Here is a 16860-nt window from a genome sequence, read left to right on the forward strand (position 1 = left end):
TCACAGGAGGCTCTCAACTCCTTGGAGGAACGTGGTCCTCTCTACAAATCTCTGTGCAGTAACCTTAAAATGCCTCCAGTGTTCTGGGGGGCTACAAGAAGCTTTAGTACTTTCCATTAGTAAGTTACTTCATTTAGCATTGTAGTTTAGTCTGGAAACCATCTGCAAGTAATCTTGTTTAGCTGTATCACCTTGTACCGGGCAGGCTGGAAATAGAAATAATTACATGTACCAGAAGCCAACTTTGTTATGTAAAATGAAAAAAAACCAAAACGTCAGCACCACCACCAGCAAAACAACTATTGTCCATTATTTTCCCTTGTAGCCATTAAAATTAAGTTGAACAGGTTCCATGACTTTTGAATGAACATGCACTCATTTCAAAAGAGAAATTTCCTGAATTTTGCCAAGTTCCTTTTGTCTCATGGGAGCTGGCTTCAGCAGTTTAGCACAGTGACACGTGCTGCATCCAACCACCTTGAAGTGACCTTCAGATAGAAAAACAACCAGTGGGGGTGTGTGGAAGGGAGGGTCAGGAAGCGTCAGGATGGCTTGGAAGGAGAGGGACTGAGAAATAAGGAAAGGATTGTAATGCAAACAGAGGAGATCTGCAGGAATAGTTTCAGTCTTCAAGCTGCAGTAATTCATCTTTGTCAGAGTGGGGGCAGGCTCGTGTGCTCTAGTACTGGCAGTGTCCAGGTGCTGAATCATGCAGTTCCTCACCCACTATTCTGCAAGGAACAGTATTAGCCCTGGCTGGTTTTGTTGAAAGGAGAAGATGTCTGTGTCTGAGCAGGTGCCTTTGCATAAGGTGAATGTGCTGAACTTTTTGGAAACAGACGTTCTGCAACAACAAAATTTATTGTGCTTGGTTCTTTAAACCACCACTCGGATCACGTAGAGGGTTTAGTAATTCTGTTTCACTTTAGTTCCCCATGCACCTTATCGTGCATAAGTCACGTCCATGTGTGTAGGATTAAAAATGCAGGTGGCTGCAGGTGAGGGCGCTCACAGCTTGGATTGCCTTGACCACTCACACCTGGGACCACACCCAGGACCTCAAGGATACCCTCTCAGCAGGGGCGGTGCTTCAGCTCCGCCCAGGGCCTTTAGCATTCTGAAGATGGACTACAAGAGCTGCTGACCCTAGACCTGCTCCTGAGTTGTTGTGGAGATTTCCTGGGCTGCCCTCTGACGTGATGAGTGTGGTGCCTGATGCTCACTGGATGACTCTTGAGAGGTACTGTTGGGAAGTGGTGTTGTCACCACCCTGCTTTGTTCACAGCAAGTTTCACTGTTTTGCTTATTGTGATAAACCTCATCTTTACAAGCATTCCTTATGTAAGCATGACTTTTCCTATTATAGGGACGCACTTCCCAGAGATGTCTACAGAGGCTGCGTGTGTGGGAACATGTACTCTTTGTGCAACATGGGAGTTAATAGTATAGTTAGCTTGTTCTGGAGAGTATGGCTGCTTGATGACTCAGCTGCTAGAAAACACTGATGTGACATTGATATTTATGATAAATGTTGCCCTGGTTTTTAGAATAAAATGACAACTTCTGTTCACATGTAGCTTCCAAAAATTATCAATTTACAGGCTTTGATGACTGGGAGATTGGCTTGTGTTCCTTTCTGATTCCAGCCTGTATTGGTAGAAATTTTATCAATGGGCAGTTCACTTGAAACAGCTTGTTGGTATCCTCTCTCTGTACACTTTGTGAATATCTAATCCAGCAAACAAGCTGACATTATAGTAATCACAAACTTCAACCCATATTAGCATTATAACCTGTGGCTCCAGGTAGTAAATATGATCATTGCTGGAGAGAGAGAGTGGAGGTATTCCCTGGAAGGAGGTCCGTAAAAGTCAGGGCTTTGATAGCTGGGACAATACTATGGAGCCTGCACAGTCACTGATGCTAGTCATGAAAAATGTACAAGCAATACATTTCTCAGAACAATTTCGATCCCCCTTCTCCTTAATCACTACTAAAGTGCAGATGGCAAAATATCAAAATACCCTGGGGTTTACTTGTGAACCAGTTAAGAGGGCTGGGAGTACCACTCCTCAAGCTGAGGAGACAACAAGAACATTTAACCAGTCTGCACTGAAACATGTAGAACTGCAGTTTCTGAGCTGTGAGAAGACTCATGATTAAATTTGCCTCCTTTGTGCTTAACAACTTGAGAAATGATAACGGTGGCAAGCCAGCTGTGGAGGATGGGTGATTAGATGCATGACTGAGGGGAGAAAAAGCTGGCTGCTAATGCCTATAAGTGGATGTTACTGAAACAGGGGCAAGAATGCCAGTCGAGGGATACAGTAACAAGTACTATAGCAATATAAAATGAACCTACAGGACTTCAGCTTAGGGTGTCTGAAGCATTTGCATGTAGAACAGACCTTATTTTCCATAAAGGTACAATGCCAGACAGGATTTTTAAGAAGCAAGCAACAGAGCAAAGAATTATACATCTGAGTGAGTCAGAAGAGAGTTGCAGAGCAGTTGCAAGATTCACTAATAGCTGTGAAGGAAGATGGATATTTTCCAGTTTATATCCAGTTACATTCTCTCACTTGGAAACCTCCCCTAACACGTTCAATTTGTCTGAAGAGGGAAATTATGCTTCTTGTACATGGTACTGTTATCATTCTGGTCACTGAAGCAGCCTACAACAGAACACACATCAAATGGGACTCCAGGCTGCTGTGCTAAAAATAGCTGTCCACAGCTTATGACTGCAGTGGAGGGCACAGCTACAGATTAGAAACATAGACACCCACAGCACTCACGAATGTTGAATTCTTGGTTAAAGGAGATGTTTGTGGCACACACTTGGAAGAACTGTTACTCTGGGAAATTAAAGCCTGTAGGGAGCTTTCTAGAGCATAGGAATGATTTCCCCAGGTGGGAAATGCAGCTTCCACCTGGCTGTTTCCACACCTCAGAAAGCGGTGAAATTGAATTCCTGCTTAGATCAGGACTCAAGATGTTTCTGCTCTGCACAGTCCTATATGGTATTTATATACCAAGCTATTCCCAAATAACTCACCTCTAAATTGGTGTCAGCACAGGGCTTGTAGCAGGGTCTGCTGCTCAGTTAGCCAGTGTAGATGCACCACCTTAAATCTACAGTGTGGTGTATGAAATGTAAGGCTTGTTTATGTCTCTCTTTAGATCTGGCACAACAATTTAAACCTTTAGAATTGCAAGAACCTGAGAGAAAGGATACGACATACAGTGAAAAATACTGATTCCTTAGAACCTCTTCCTTTGACTATGACGTGTTGTCCAGTTTTATGTAGTAAATATTAAGCCCTTTCTGGGAAGACTTTTGGACCAGAATTCCAAGTCCTTATTCCATTTAATCTGCAGAGCTGAGGACCATCTTGTAATCCACTTAAATTATTATTATCAATAACCTTTCCCATATTCTGGGTAGATACAGTATGAAATTCCCTTTTCAGAAGCCAAGTCAGAACAGTCAAATGCAGGACTAATGCTAAAATTTAAAAGTGGCAAAATCACCGTGCTTGTTCTCATTTTACTCTGTTAGTGCCAGTGCTGCTTAATCTTAGAGATGACACTGGAATCTGATTTAAGATAAATATTTTAGGCAGCTGAACTAAACATTAATAGACATGAATGTGGGTATGCCAGCTTTTTTTAAGGGGCAAATGTTGCAGGGAATTGTGTTTTATTAAGTACAACTGACGTGAAAGGGCTGGGGGGAGAAAACATGAAACTTTCAGGTACAGACTTCCCTCATAAGTTTTACCATATTCCTAAAATCACTACCAACAATATCAGTTTAAAAAAAATCAACCCACAAATAGTGTTTCAGCCTCCAGGCCTGGCTTTCCATATATTTCTACACATGCCATTATGGCAGGACTTTTCTTAAGACAATTTTCACCCTGAACAGTTTAATTATAAGAAGATATATTCCAGTTTTTCTTTTTCTCCCCCCTGATATTTGTATCACTGTTTTTCTCCCTGCTGCTCTCTTGTCACTTTACCACTAAGAAAGGTGCAACAAAAGAGAGAGGAAAGGAGAGAAGATGGAAAAACACGCATCTTGAAATGCAGAGCACTGTAAAACTGCAATAGTTTTCTTACGTAGAATCAGGAAAAATGGTATCTTAATATCATAGGTGGAGTTTACATCAATAAAACCTGGTGTTTTGATAACCTGTCTTTCCGAGGTGCTCTCCCTGCTTCTGCGGCCCTTGCAGAAGTTTACTTACAGCTTGCTGAAATGTGACTATAGAGCTTAGACTGGCTTTTATTTTTAACTTTTTGTGCCTCTATGTGTACCTCAAAACGCAGTTATCAAAACTGCATTAGAATTCTTTTTGAAGACCATTTGATAATTAGTACCGTAGGAGACAATTTTCTAAAGCATAGTCGGTGGAAGACTACAGGGCATCTCCTTTGTAGCTTGGCGTAGTAAAATTGTTGCCAAACTACAGATTTTGGTGTTGTTTTTTTTTTAAAGGAAAACCTGCTTGCTGAGGCTACAAGCTGGCTACATTGACACAAGCCTTTTAATGTATTATAGTCACTAGTAAATTTTTAGTGCTTCAGAATGAAAAGCTGTTTTCTGCAAGTTTTTAAGTGTATCTTAACAAGGCTTAGGGATGATATCTGTTGCCCAACCATGTGCTAGTGTATTTATACATGTTGAACATGGAGAGGGACTATAATCTTTTCTCTAGAAGATTTTCTACAGAAAAGCTCATGTTGTTTCTGGCCTGTAAATGAAGCCTCTTTCTTAACTTGCTGAAGTTAATGGCAAACTTCCAATTTTTCCCAGCTCCAGTCAGGGCTGTTGCTGTTGACATTTGTTACAGGCAGGGCAGGAGGAAGGAAGGAAGGAGCGTTCTTTTGTTCTCAGGAGAAAAGTTTAATCCCTTTTTAGAGCAAGAGAGGCTGACAGGGAGCAGTTAAGCAACCAGATCAAGGTCAAGCACGGGGAACGTGTGGTGTACACAGACACAGAGCCTCCTCTGCTAACACCAGAATTAACTGGAGGTCCCCTTTTTCCTCCTCTCTACGTCTCACTCCAAAACCATTCCTCAGGTTTAGTCATCATGAGTTTGAAACCTATAATATAATATAAATATGAAAATCAGATAGGAAAATGAACTGGTCCTCCTTCCACCCTGTCTGCCACGTAGCAATGAGCCTGAGGCTGCTCCACAGGGCTCAGGAAGCCAGGAGAGAAGGTGAAGTAAAGCCGGTAGGACAGTGCCCTCACTGTGGGTCACGGGCAGAGAGGGCAGAGTCAGTTGAGTGATGATGACCAGGAGCAGCCTGGAGTCCAGCTTGCTGGATCAGTCCCTCATGACAAGGCTGGGAAGTTCTGTTACTGGGTCAGGGTTCAGATTTGCAAGGGGCAAGGGTGGACACAGGGCCTTCTAGAGCAAAGCTTGGGCAGGGACCAAGAACAAGGGCTTGAGCTTAAGACACTGGAAGGAGTAGAGGCTCCCCGTAAGGCTTCTGCCAGCTCTGCTCCCAGCAGTCGGCTTCAAAGTCACACAGTATCACCATCTCAGAACTGGCCTTGGACAGTGGGTGTCAGGGCCCTGGGAGGTGAAGGAGAGTCTGCAGGGCCTAACACCAAGAATAAAAAGCTCACCAGAGGGCTGGTGGAGCCAGCTGTTAGCCCTGTGTACAAGACTGTTGCAGACATGATTATTTGTGTTTGCTCACTGTAGAAAAAGTTAGGGAGACTCCCTCTGCCATTATTTTTAGCAGTGATTCAGCAAATGATCAACCTAAAATTTGAATTAATTATGGAATAGGTTGAGGTACAAATAAAGAAAATGAAAATTAACTGATTGCCAGAGCTGGTACTAATTACCCAAGTGCTCTGGAAGAGTTCAAAGGTAGACTGAAAAGTGATCTGCTGAATGTGAGAGAGGGATATTAAGATAAGAGGTGAAATTCAGAGCAGACAAATGTAAAAGTAATCTTGACTTCACATATAGTATTCTGAGCTAAGACTTTGTTATTATTACATAAGAGTGAAATTGTGAGTTTATAGTAGTTCCATGAAACCATCAGTTTAGTGCTCAGTAGCAATGGAATAAAAGATTAAATACTATTACTATTGCTTTGTGGAAAAACAACAGAGGTAAAAAAGCTACTGCTTGTTTCAAGCTACTGCAAGTTTCACTCCCTGCAAGCAATTCTGATCCTCTCCTTTCAAGATGTATTACACAGCAGAAGAAATTCTGAAGAAAGGTAATGCGTGTGAGCAAAGGTATGAGATGATCTCTTTCAAGGAACAGTTAAGTAGGCTGAGCTTTACATTGTCCTTTTCCAAGGGTAGATACATGATTTTATAGAGATGTGAAAAACCATGAGTGACATAGGAGGGAGGGGAATAGAGATTGATTGATTGTTATTTCTTCTCACGTGAGAACAGGGGCCCATCAGTGACAGTACTAGGAGGTAGGCTCAATGCAAACAGAAGGTGGTTGTTCATGTGGAGTGAATGAGGCTTGTTGTACTGCCTGCCAGAGGATGGTTTGGAAAGGAGCCTGGAAAAGTGTTTGGGATAGAGCTCTTTGAGCTTCTTTGAGCTCTACTGTCTAGATAAACCAGGGAATCCTCTAAAGCTAGGGAGAGTATTAAGGTGAAAGTGCCTTCCAGTGATACGTGGTTTTTACCTCATTTACAGATACTTTTGGAGGCAGAAAACTGAACTGGCTGGACCAAGGTCTGCTCAGTTATGACTCTACCTTTGTTATGATTTTACTCAGGAGCATACCTTTATTTTTTATTTCTGAAGGCAAAAAGCTAAGTTACTTTTTTGAATTCAAAGTACATCTGTCCTAGGCATGAGGCAAGGTTGTAATTAACTCATAAAACAGAGGACTTTGTCTAATGCTACCTGTCCAGTGAGGAAGGTAACCAGCCTGAGAGTTAAACTTCCAGCACGAAAATACTGTGGTTTTCTCCTGTCTCGCATTTATGAAGATACGATGCTGTCTTTCTCTTTGCATACAACCTTCTTAAAATGTTTATTCCTTTACATCCTTCTGCTTTTGTGTTTTGAGGGAATTTGCCATGAGTGGTTTCCATGGTTACAGCAATCCGGCTGCTCTTGGAGTGGGAAATCTGCAGAGAGGAAATACAAAACCCAGTGCATCTGGGACAGGGTAAATGTGCTTTGTATCCATAATGGCCATTCCACCCTAGGTGGAAGCCAGTATGAAATTGGAAAAATAGAGGTTATTCTTAACCCCCTTGTCTTACTGTGAAATGTCACGCTCTCCTTTACCATTAGGTCTTTTTAGATTGCTGAAAGCACTCTGATTTCTGTGGTCTCTTGAGTATTAAAGGGCAGGAAAAAGGCTATGTTGCAAAATATGCGGCTGAACCAAGTTGTGCAGTTTTCTTGTGCAAGAAAGAAAAGGGCTCTCTCTCTCCTCTTCAGAATTGTACACTTCGATTTTGATTTTTCCCCCAAATGAAATGGAGGAAAAGGCTGGAGTTTTGGCAGAGATGCAGTGCTTCTCTCCTTGTCTTTGCACTCCTTGGTAGCATTGGCAAATACATGAGACTGACCAGCTCTTTAGAGCATTTGTTTCATTGAACCCAGGAATAATGCTGGGTGTATCTACAGAGGTGCAGGGCATGTACAAAAATCTTCTTATGAGCAAGCTGTATTGAAACACAGAGTTTGTTGTAAACCTGAAGCAAGCCTTGGTTGCATGGCTGTCACTGAAGAACCCACTGCCTCTGCTGCAAAATTTGAGGAAGCCTTCACCACAAATGCAGAGAGTGAGTTAGCATGTCTTTCTGAAAAGGTCACACATCTGCACACATTTGTAGACTGGAGAGAGGAGCTAGTGGATAACTAATCCTCGCTTTACAAAAACTTTTTATTCTGTAGTGGTAATTTCCAATCAGGTAACTTTGGTCAACATTCTCCTGCAAGTCCTGACTCTAGTTAAGACAAAGGAGAAAGAAAAAGCAATAAAGGAAGCAAAATCCTACATTAAAAAAGTAAACTTGGTGCCTTCTCTTGTTGTCTTCCTCCACAGAGTTTAACTGTAGTTCTTTACCACTTTAACACAGAACTGATTATCTGAGCAAGCATCAACACAAATTTCAAGGTGAGTGCAGCTGCGTCTCACAGATGTTGATAAAAACACTCAGGGGACAAACTGATGTTCCAGGCAAGACTATTAAAGGATTTATTCTAATTTGCTTTATTGTCATTAGTTATAATAAGTCCTTCATTTAACTACAATCAGATGTGAGCCTTTTGGCTAAATACGTACAAAAATCCATCCTATTTCTAAAACATTTTTTTCTTATAAAGCCCAAGTTGCAGCTGTCTTTGTGTTTGCAACTTCTGCAATACAGCTCTGCAGTGCTTGAGAAAAATAAAATGAGTTTTTGATGGAAGAAGCGGCCAACCATTTAGGGGAGCTTACCGAGCAGTAGAACATCGCAAATGGCCATAAATATTCAAATCCCAAAGCAAGATATTTCCCGGCTTCTATATTCCAATAAAATGATTTAAATGAATACCTCACTATTTATAGAGGGTGGCAGCTTAACACCATAAGATATTCATATTTAATAGAGTGCTCTTGTAATGCTGCCAGTGCTTAAGAGTTAAGGAACAACTTGCGGTGATTGATGGGTTTCAGCCGGGCACAGCTGGCTGCTGGTGCTGGTCCACAACAACCACCTGCCAGCCGTGAGGTTCTCCTGACAAGGCAGCTACCCCTTGATGGGAAGACTTTTTGACAGATATTTATTGGTGTTCTTAATCACCTGACAGACATGTCTGTGGTGGTCACTTAGTAATGCTGCCAGCAGCCATAGGGCACAGCTGTAGTCTAACACAACTTGGGGAGAATTGGGCCTGCTCCGAGATATGCTGTAGTAATTGTGTGTGTGTGCCTCTGTCAGCTTTGGCTGTCTCTGTGGGGGTTTATCCGTTTTACTTCACAAAATAACTGCTTACAGCTTTGCCTTTACCTTTTATAGTCATTCAGCAGCCCTGGAAAAATGTGAGGCTGTTCTAGCTCCACAGAAATCTCGGTTGGCCTCTGGGAATCAGTGGTGGAGGGTACAAAACAAAAAAACCAAATTAAACCAAAACAGGTCAACTAGAAGCCTAGAAATGCTTCTGCAAAGGACAGTTTAGGTCCAAGCAGTATTTGTGGTTGGTTCTTTTTCACCATAATCATCTGCTGTGAGGGAAAGCTCTGTCAGCTGCATGTTAAGTGAGATGACTAACATCTGCCACTTGCTCACTAGACATCACACATATATGATATGGAACCCTCTGCTGCATCTAGTGGTAATTAGGATCTGTAATGTTATTCTGCTTTCAATTAATATAAGCAGGGTAGACTTTTTCAGGACTAAGTGACTGAGGAACTTACATCTGCTTTTCCAAAAGCAGCTTAGAGACAGAGAAGCATTTCACTAGATTGAAATGTCACACAAACAGCAGTAGCAGTGGCTACTTTTTTAAACTGGGACACAGGCCTGGCTGCTTTGGAACTGTTGACTGGCTTAAGTCTGTTAATTCTTTAATAGTGAGTTTGGTTATCAGTGGGGTAATGTGATAGGATTTCTTTGGCTTTCAGTCCTTTATTCTGGCTTGCTCTCTCCCCCAAAATACAGATGACTATTCTGAAAAAGTACTACACCTGAATACTGAGTCACTGTTCCAGAACCAAAGCTCTCTCCTCTCAAGAATATCCACCCAAATGAACCTGCAGTACTTGAGTTTCTCACTGATCAGCTGCACTCCAAGATCCCTGTGATACAGGGCATTCATTCTGTGTTGTTAGAAGGTCTTTTGGTTGCCTAAAGAAAAATCTGCAAAACATAGTAAGGCTGGGTTTATTTTTTTTCCATTCCTTCATTTGTCATTCCTTTCTACCCTTGGTCCTCTTCGCTGCTAGTTTTTGAATTGTGCTCTAGGATGACCGTGCTTGAGCAGGTAGATTGGGTTAGAATTTTTGTTCTAGGCCAGCTGGAAAAGGTGCAATTCTTTCTTGTTTGTACAAGGCAGAGTTCATGTTTTCTAATGCAGCATTGTGCTCAAAATCACAATTGTACATGCTATAGTACCTTTTTTCCATGGATCTTAAAAAAAAATGTTTTCTGTAAAATGAAAATAGACAGCTTTTAACTCTTTCCACATCATTTCCAGTGCAGGCTGTACCACAGCTTGAAGCCTTGAAGAATTTGATGCAATGGGTTTGCCATACATCTGCGTACATCCATTACAATCTTGATCTTCTAGTGCTTCAGGGACTGCCTTTCAAATTAATTATAAGGGCCCTCATATTCAGAAAATCACAGAATGGACCAGGTTGGAAGGAACCTCAGTGGATCATTAGAAGGGACTCTTGGCCTACAGCAAATGATTTTAATGAAACCTTTTTTAGTAGTGAGGTTTTGCCCTAATTTCTTTGTCTATGTAATAACTTTGTCTTCTAATATGTGCAGTTCACAGGCTAACAGCAATGCCCTTTTTGGGGTGACATGGAAGACATATTTTTAAAATCAATCCAAATATGTAGTGATCGATCCCATAAAAAACAGTCTTTATGAGAAGTAGTGGAGACAGGGCTTCTAAAAGCACAGGCCACACACAAGCTCAAGGAGAAGTTTTTAAATAATGAGAAACAATGCTCCATTAAAGCCATTAAGGATCAATACCATCTGTGTTGGTATGGACAAGAACGCAGCTCAGCAGTGGGAGACACGAATGTTTGACTTTGCCAGACAGAAACTTGCCCCTGCTCCCCTGCCAAAACCCATCCCAGATCTCCCTTTTTAATGCACAGCCTCCCTGTTATGGGAGCCAGGGAGAATGCATGTGTTCTGGAAGTCAAGGGATCCAATCCCCACATGGTGGGACTTAGACCATTTAAGCTGGAGTCAGTGAAATGAAGGCAAGCTCTAAGTACAGTTGAGAGGTAAGATTGCGTTTCTTGCAAGAAGTTGGCTTCAGTGGGAAGAAAGATCCTAGCTCCTGCTGAACCCCTGCAAGTGGACATCCTGTTTGTTGCGTTATGCTGCTGTAAGCTGCTTCCAGGACCCTGCCACTGCTATGGATCAGGCTGCCTCCTCTGCAAATCGCTGTTCTAGTCAGCAGCACCTTGTCCCTGGGCAGAATGGTTGGTACCTGCCGAGCTCCTGCAGCTCCCATGTGAGTGTTTAGCACAGTGAGGGGGACCACAGCGTATGGTTTTCGGATCAGAGTGCTCTGCTGGCATTATCTGGTGAAAATAGCTTCTGGTCATCCCAGGATACAAACTGAGTTGAATACACAGTGAGTAGGCTATGGGCTGCTGCTGGGCCATGAAGGTAAATACTCTTTTGCCATGTGTGGAAGGGTAGAAAAACTTTGAGCTGAAACCGAGCGTTGAAGCAGAGCTGGACATGTCTTGTGCTGAGCTGATAGTAGGAAGAATCACAAAGGTGTTTCCTCCCTCTGGCTTCAGCTTTACCATTTAAGTTAATACATTTCACTAGGCTTCAGAAGCAGCAAGCAAACCCACAGAGGTAGAGCAAGGGGACACATGTATCAAAAATCAGATCAGCAGAGCTAAACCCATCTGAATTTCATTGGGTATTGTGGAACACGTGGCTATTGTGTAAAAGATAGCAACTGAGTTACTTGTAGAGGTATTTCAGCCTGTTTTGAGGAAAATGAGCTTTGGTTGCTGTAATCCAAAAAGACTTTGGATAATAAGGATCACTGAGTCTCAGTTTAAGCCAGGCATCCCATCAGATCTAATGTTTCCAGTTAGAAATAAATACCAGAAAAACCCTGATATTGCAAATGCAAATGACATATCTCTGTTCAAAGGAAGCACAGCTACAGTTTTGATTTGATCTACCAATGTTAGCTGAGTATATGTTCTCTAGAAAATAGGTCACAACAAGAAAAGCAGTTAAATTTAAAAAAAAAGGAATACAAGCAGTAGTGACTGGAGAGATTAAGGTGTTCAGTAGATGAATGGCAATTAGTGACAAGCAGCCCTCTTTCAGTTGGGCATAAATATTAATGCCTTCCACATTCATGCTAGACAGCCTTTTATTAAAACCTACTAAATAAGAAAATTACAATCTTCATTTCCTACGTTTAAGGGCTTCAAACCTACTGTGGCTACCTAGTAGGAAATATGTAAAGTTGCTCTTGTAAATGGTCACTCTTCAGTCACTCATGAGAATGAGGAAGTCACTGATCTATGATCTCACTTCCAAAATTTGACACATCACTTTTCAGGACAGTAGCTTATTAAATAAATATAAAATAAATGCTACCTTCACTTCCTTGCTGCAAATATTCGTATATGCAGTCGCTGTATTCCACTTTCTGGCTTTAAGTCTCCCAACTCTCTTTCTGTACCCATTCTGTGAGAAAAGCCAGAACTCTTGCTTGAGTTCTCCCCTTTCCTCCTGTAGTGCTAGCAACAATCTCACACCCTCATCTGCCCTAAAGCTCCTCATCCTGGCAGAAGTACAAGTACCCAGATGGATCACTGCCTCCAAGTAGGATGTGGTGGGCTGCCATATTTGGGTTAGGAAGATGCTGTGAGACTTCAATCCTCCTGTGTCCCTTTGGGTTTTGTGCAAAATACAGCTGTCTGTGTCTTAGAAGCATCCCTTAAAATATTCTGTTCATCTTCCCAAAATGTGTTAGACATGCTTTGGGCGTAGCAAATGCTTCTAGCTGTGAAAGATGGCAACTACTGTTGAGAAAGGAAAGCTCTGATTTTACCTGAGGTGAGGGTCTAGGTCCTCAGGGGAAGGTCTGTGGACTGTGGCATACAGGAAACAAGTGGATGTGATTTAAATTCATCTGTGTCATGATGTGATTCCAGGGAGCTGATTTTTATGGTCTCAGTAGTTAGAATCATTGAATCACAAAATCACAGAATATTCTGAGTTGGAAGGGACCCACAAGGACCATGGCCAGTGTTTCTGGTGGCTCTTCTTTGGTTTTCTGCTTAGCTCTTAACTACTTGAAATGGATACTTACGTGTTGCCAAACCTGAATGGGACTGAAAAAAGAGACTTGTTTTTTTCAAGGATGTGGTTCCTGTGGAGTGGGGTGGTGTTACTGAGCCCTTCAGGCAGCTCTGTTAAAAAGAGTCAGTGAAGATACCTCCACTGAGTGCCAGAGGAGCGTGTTACAACATATTATGTGTGCCTGGCATCTCTCTTGCACTGGGTGCCTTCCCACTGTCCTTGGCAATTCAACCTGTCCCCAGTATACCTGCTTGTCTGATGTCCTGAAATAAGGTGGTAGCTGTTACATGGTAAGAGACTCGTCCTACTCACTGCAGTTGTATTTGTGTTCTGTGCCTTCGGTACTTCTGTTTTCTCATTTTTATTATACCTGTCAGATAATCTTCCCTGTAATTAGAAAGGACTTCTGTGATATTGAGTTACTTCCTAACTAATACATTATCTCGGCTGTTTACACAATATAGTTTTAAATGTTTAGGTGATATACCAAATATTGTGATAACACGTTGTTCCTGTTTGCAGTTATACCCTAACAGTTACAATATGGCAATCTGGAAAGAGTCCACCATGTCATTTTTATCAGTAACAGCAGTGCTGTTACTAGGGAAAATTTGAGTTTTGGATTGCCCTTTTTTAGTCTGATTAAAAGAATTAAATTATTCAGAGTCAAATATAAATATTTGAGTTAAATATATGTACAGAGGCATACGTGTATATTTGTGTTTCTATATGTACATGTATATTTGAATATTCACCAACATTTCCATATGCCGAAGAAGCTTTACACTTTAAAGGAAGATTCTTAAAATTTGGATGTAAGTACTGGGCCAGAATTAAAATCAGTTCATTTCATTAACTGTGTCCCAACCATTGCATTTTCTTGGATGCTTCTCGCTTTGCATTTATCTCTGTGGAAGGGAAAATAAGACTCAACCAATATACCTAACATGTTATTTGAAATACAAGGTGTATCGAGCCATGGGCTTGATGGAATTTCTCAAAGGTTTTACTGTTACTGACAGTTTGTGCTCTCACAGGAAGCGACCACGGTATGAAGGAAGGCACTTCATGGAGGAGCTGGCCTGTATTTACTCAGACAAAGCTCTTCTGGCTGAGTTCAGAACCACAAAGGCCTGTCAGTAGAATTAAGAAATCTGTAACATAACTTACCTCTGAGAATGGACTACAAGACCCTGTGGCTCGAACCAGCTGTTATCAGTGGATTCTCTGCCCTTCCTGTGGCCCTTAATGAAGGGGATAGATGGTACTTTAGTGCATGCATTTCTATATGACCTTCCAAAATCAAAATGTATGGGCTAATTCAATCTCACTTGTTTACTGTGGGCTTCTGTAAGTGTGCTGTGTCTCAGAGAAGTGATTTTCTTTACCGCTGTGTTGCATTACCTGGCTGTTGTTGCTGCTGCTGCCTCATCATGTAACTGTGCAGGTACCCTGGGCAGTGGTGGGAACACAGCTGCAAATGGGGCAGTGGTGAATCATGCTCAGTCTCACAGGAGGAAAACTATCTTGTCCTCTGTGTCTATGCATTGGAGTTTGCTTAGAAACCCCAGGTAAATCAGTGCAATAGTTCTAGCTGTTTTCATGTTGCTTCCTGCCTATCTTGTATCTCAGTAGACTGGGGTTTAACAGATAAATTTATAGGAAAATTGTAACCTCTCATCAAGAAACAAGCTTGTTTCTATAGCTCTCTGCTGGCTGATGGCTCTTTATTAGTTTAGACTGGTATGAAAGGAATTGGCCTTCGTGATAGCTTTAGGAGACTGTGAATGTAGTGGGAGTGGTAAGAGGAAAGGCAATCATCTCACTGATTGAAGTAATCAGTGAAATCATTCTTTTCATTCCAGCTATTTCAGTCATAAATATGACATCATTCTCTCCACGGTCTACCGGAAAGAGGTATTTTTGTGAGCATTATTCAGTCAGAGGTTTTGCAGTAGGTCATGCTTCTGTGCTGATTACTGGTGCAGTCCAAAGGTTGATGTGTCAAGGCAACAGCTGATTTGGGGTGGCAGGTTATAGCCATGAGGAAATACTTGCAGAAAGTGTGGTTTTACACTGATCAGAACTAGAGCTTTGGTACTAAAAGTAATTTGAATAACAATAAAGATCAGTGTCAAACTGAATGATGAAAAGAGGTTTACAACAATAAGATGGCCACAAGATGATGCAAAAGGGAGCAAAAAAGGAAATATGTCCTGGGAAGTCTACTTCCACTTCTTCAGGCAGAGAAGTCAGTGGCAGTCTCTGTATAGTAGAATCTGTGACCTATTTGCTTGTTCCCAAAGCAATTGGCCCGAAAGTGGGGAAGACAGGCATAGGAATGGATCTTGTATCCTGGGTTTGCATCCAGTGGACAAGCACTTTATAGAGAAGACATAGGAGTGCTACAAGATAAAAATCCCACCTTCTTTCCCCTGAAGTGCAATGAAATGTCCCTAGATTCTGGAGATAAGTGACCCTCCTCTAGTCATTGGACCAAGCTAGAACAACTCTTCTTTAGGAATAGTTTTCTTTCTTAGTTCTTGCCAGCAATTTTACTTCATGAAGGTAAAAGGCTATTTGCTATTAATGATGATGATTAATGTTGAGTAGATGTTTCTCATTTATTGCACTGATTGTCAAAGGCAAAACCCAGTCCCTTTCCCTGTGGTTTAGGGTTTTTCTGTTGTTGTGGAGTGTTTTTTTGGTCATCTGTTTCTTCAATAATTTAATGACTCATCGAGCATCTTGGAGGCAGAAACCATCATACTGTACTAAAGCTAATACAAGGCAGTCCTTCCTCTTGGCCAGGACATATAATAACTGCAAAATACTGATGTATCCTTTGGAATACAAGTTTCCAAAGAATAACTGACATTTTCTACATCTTCAGAATTACTTTTTTGTGCTAAACCAAATATTACAAATAAACACTGAAACTCTCATTTCCTGATACCTCACTTCTGAATTTTATAAGTCCCTTCACAGCTGTCTCTTCCACTTAGCTGTTCTTGTTTGCAATTCCCTACTGACTGGCAGGTTAACAATAGAAGAAAAAATACACAAATTGTCATAAACTGTTTTTGAACAAAGCTCCATTCAAAATTTTCCTCATATATCATGTCCACAGCTACAGAAGCTGTGTCCAGCAGCTGGCCTCCACGAGGGCTCCTGCTGTTGCTGTAGTCTCTGAAGCAGGCCAGTTGGATGTTTTGGACATAGGCAAAGTTGAAAAGCACCTTTCTTTCAAACCTTCTCTGCCTATGAGGAAGATGAATTCTTAATGGAGTTATTAAACTGCCTATTTTAGATGTTTAACAAGACAGTGGAGAAGACCAAAGCTAGATACTTCAAAGCCTTATCTAATCAGTGGGAAAGAGTGGGTGTTCTCAGTGGGATGGAGAAAGTTAAATACCTGCAGTATCTTCCTTTTTGACAAAATTAAGATATATTTACTCTGTGTGTGTTGTTTTGCTGCTTTGTTGCTTTAAAATAGATTTCATTAATGCATTTAACAGTATTATCTATAACTCTCATTCAAAGATCAATGCATAGAGTTAGTGTTAGAAACAAAGCTGAACCATACACTAATATTCTTGAGCAGTCTTATGCCATTTCTAGTATGTTTCTAGATCGTGAGGGGGGAAAAGTCTTGAAAATAAAAGCTTCTATCTAACTTTTATGGGTGTAAAAAAACCATACACTTAGGATCTGAGTAGGATGAAAAGGTGACTAATGTTTTAGAAAATAGCATGTATTTGTGGATAAGAACCTCCTAAGATGAGCTTGACCTGCATCATGCTAATATGGCAGACACAGAACAAA

The sequence above is a fragment of the Empidonax traillii genome, unplaced genomic scaffold, assembly GCF_003031625.1.
Source record: "Empidonax traillii isolate 1590-97213 ecotype Southwest subspecies unplaced genomic scaffold, ASM303162v1 scaffold403:size524366, whole genome shotgun sequence".
In the NCBI taxonomy this organism is placed as follows: Eukaryota; Metazoa; Chordata; class Aves; order Passeriformes; family Tyrannidae; genus Empidonax; species Empidonax traillii.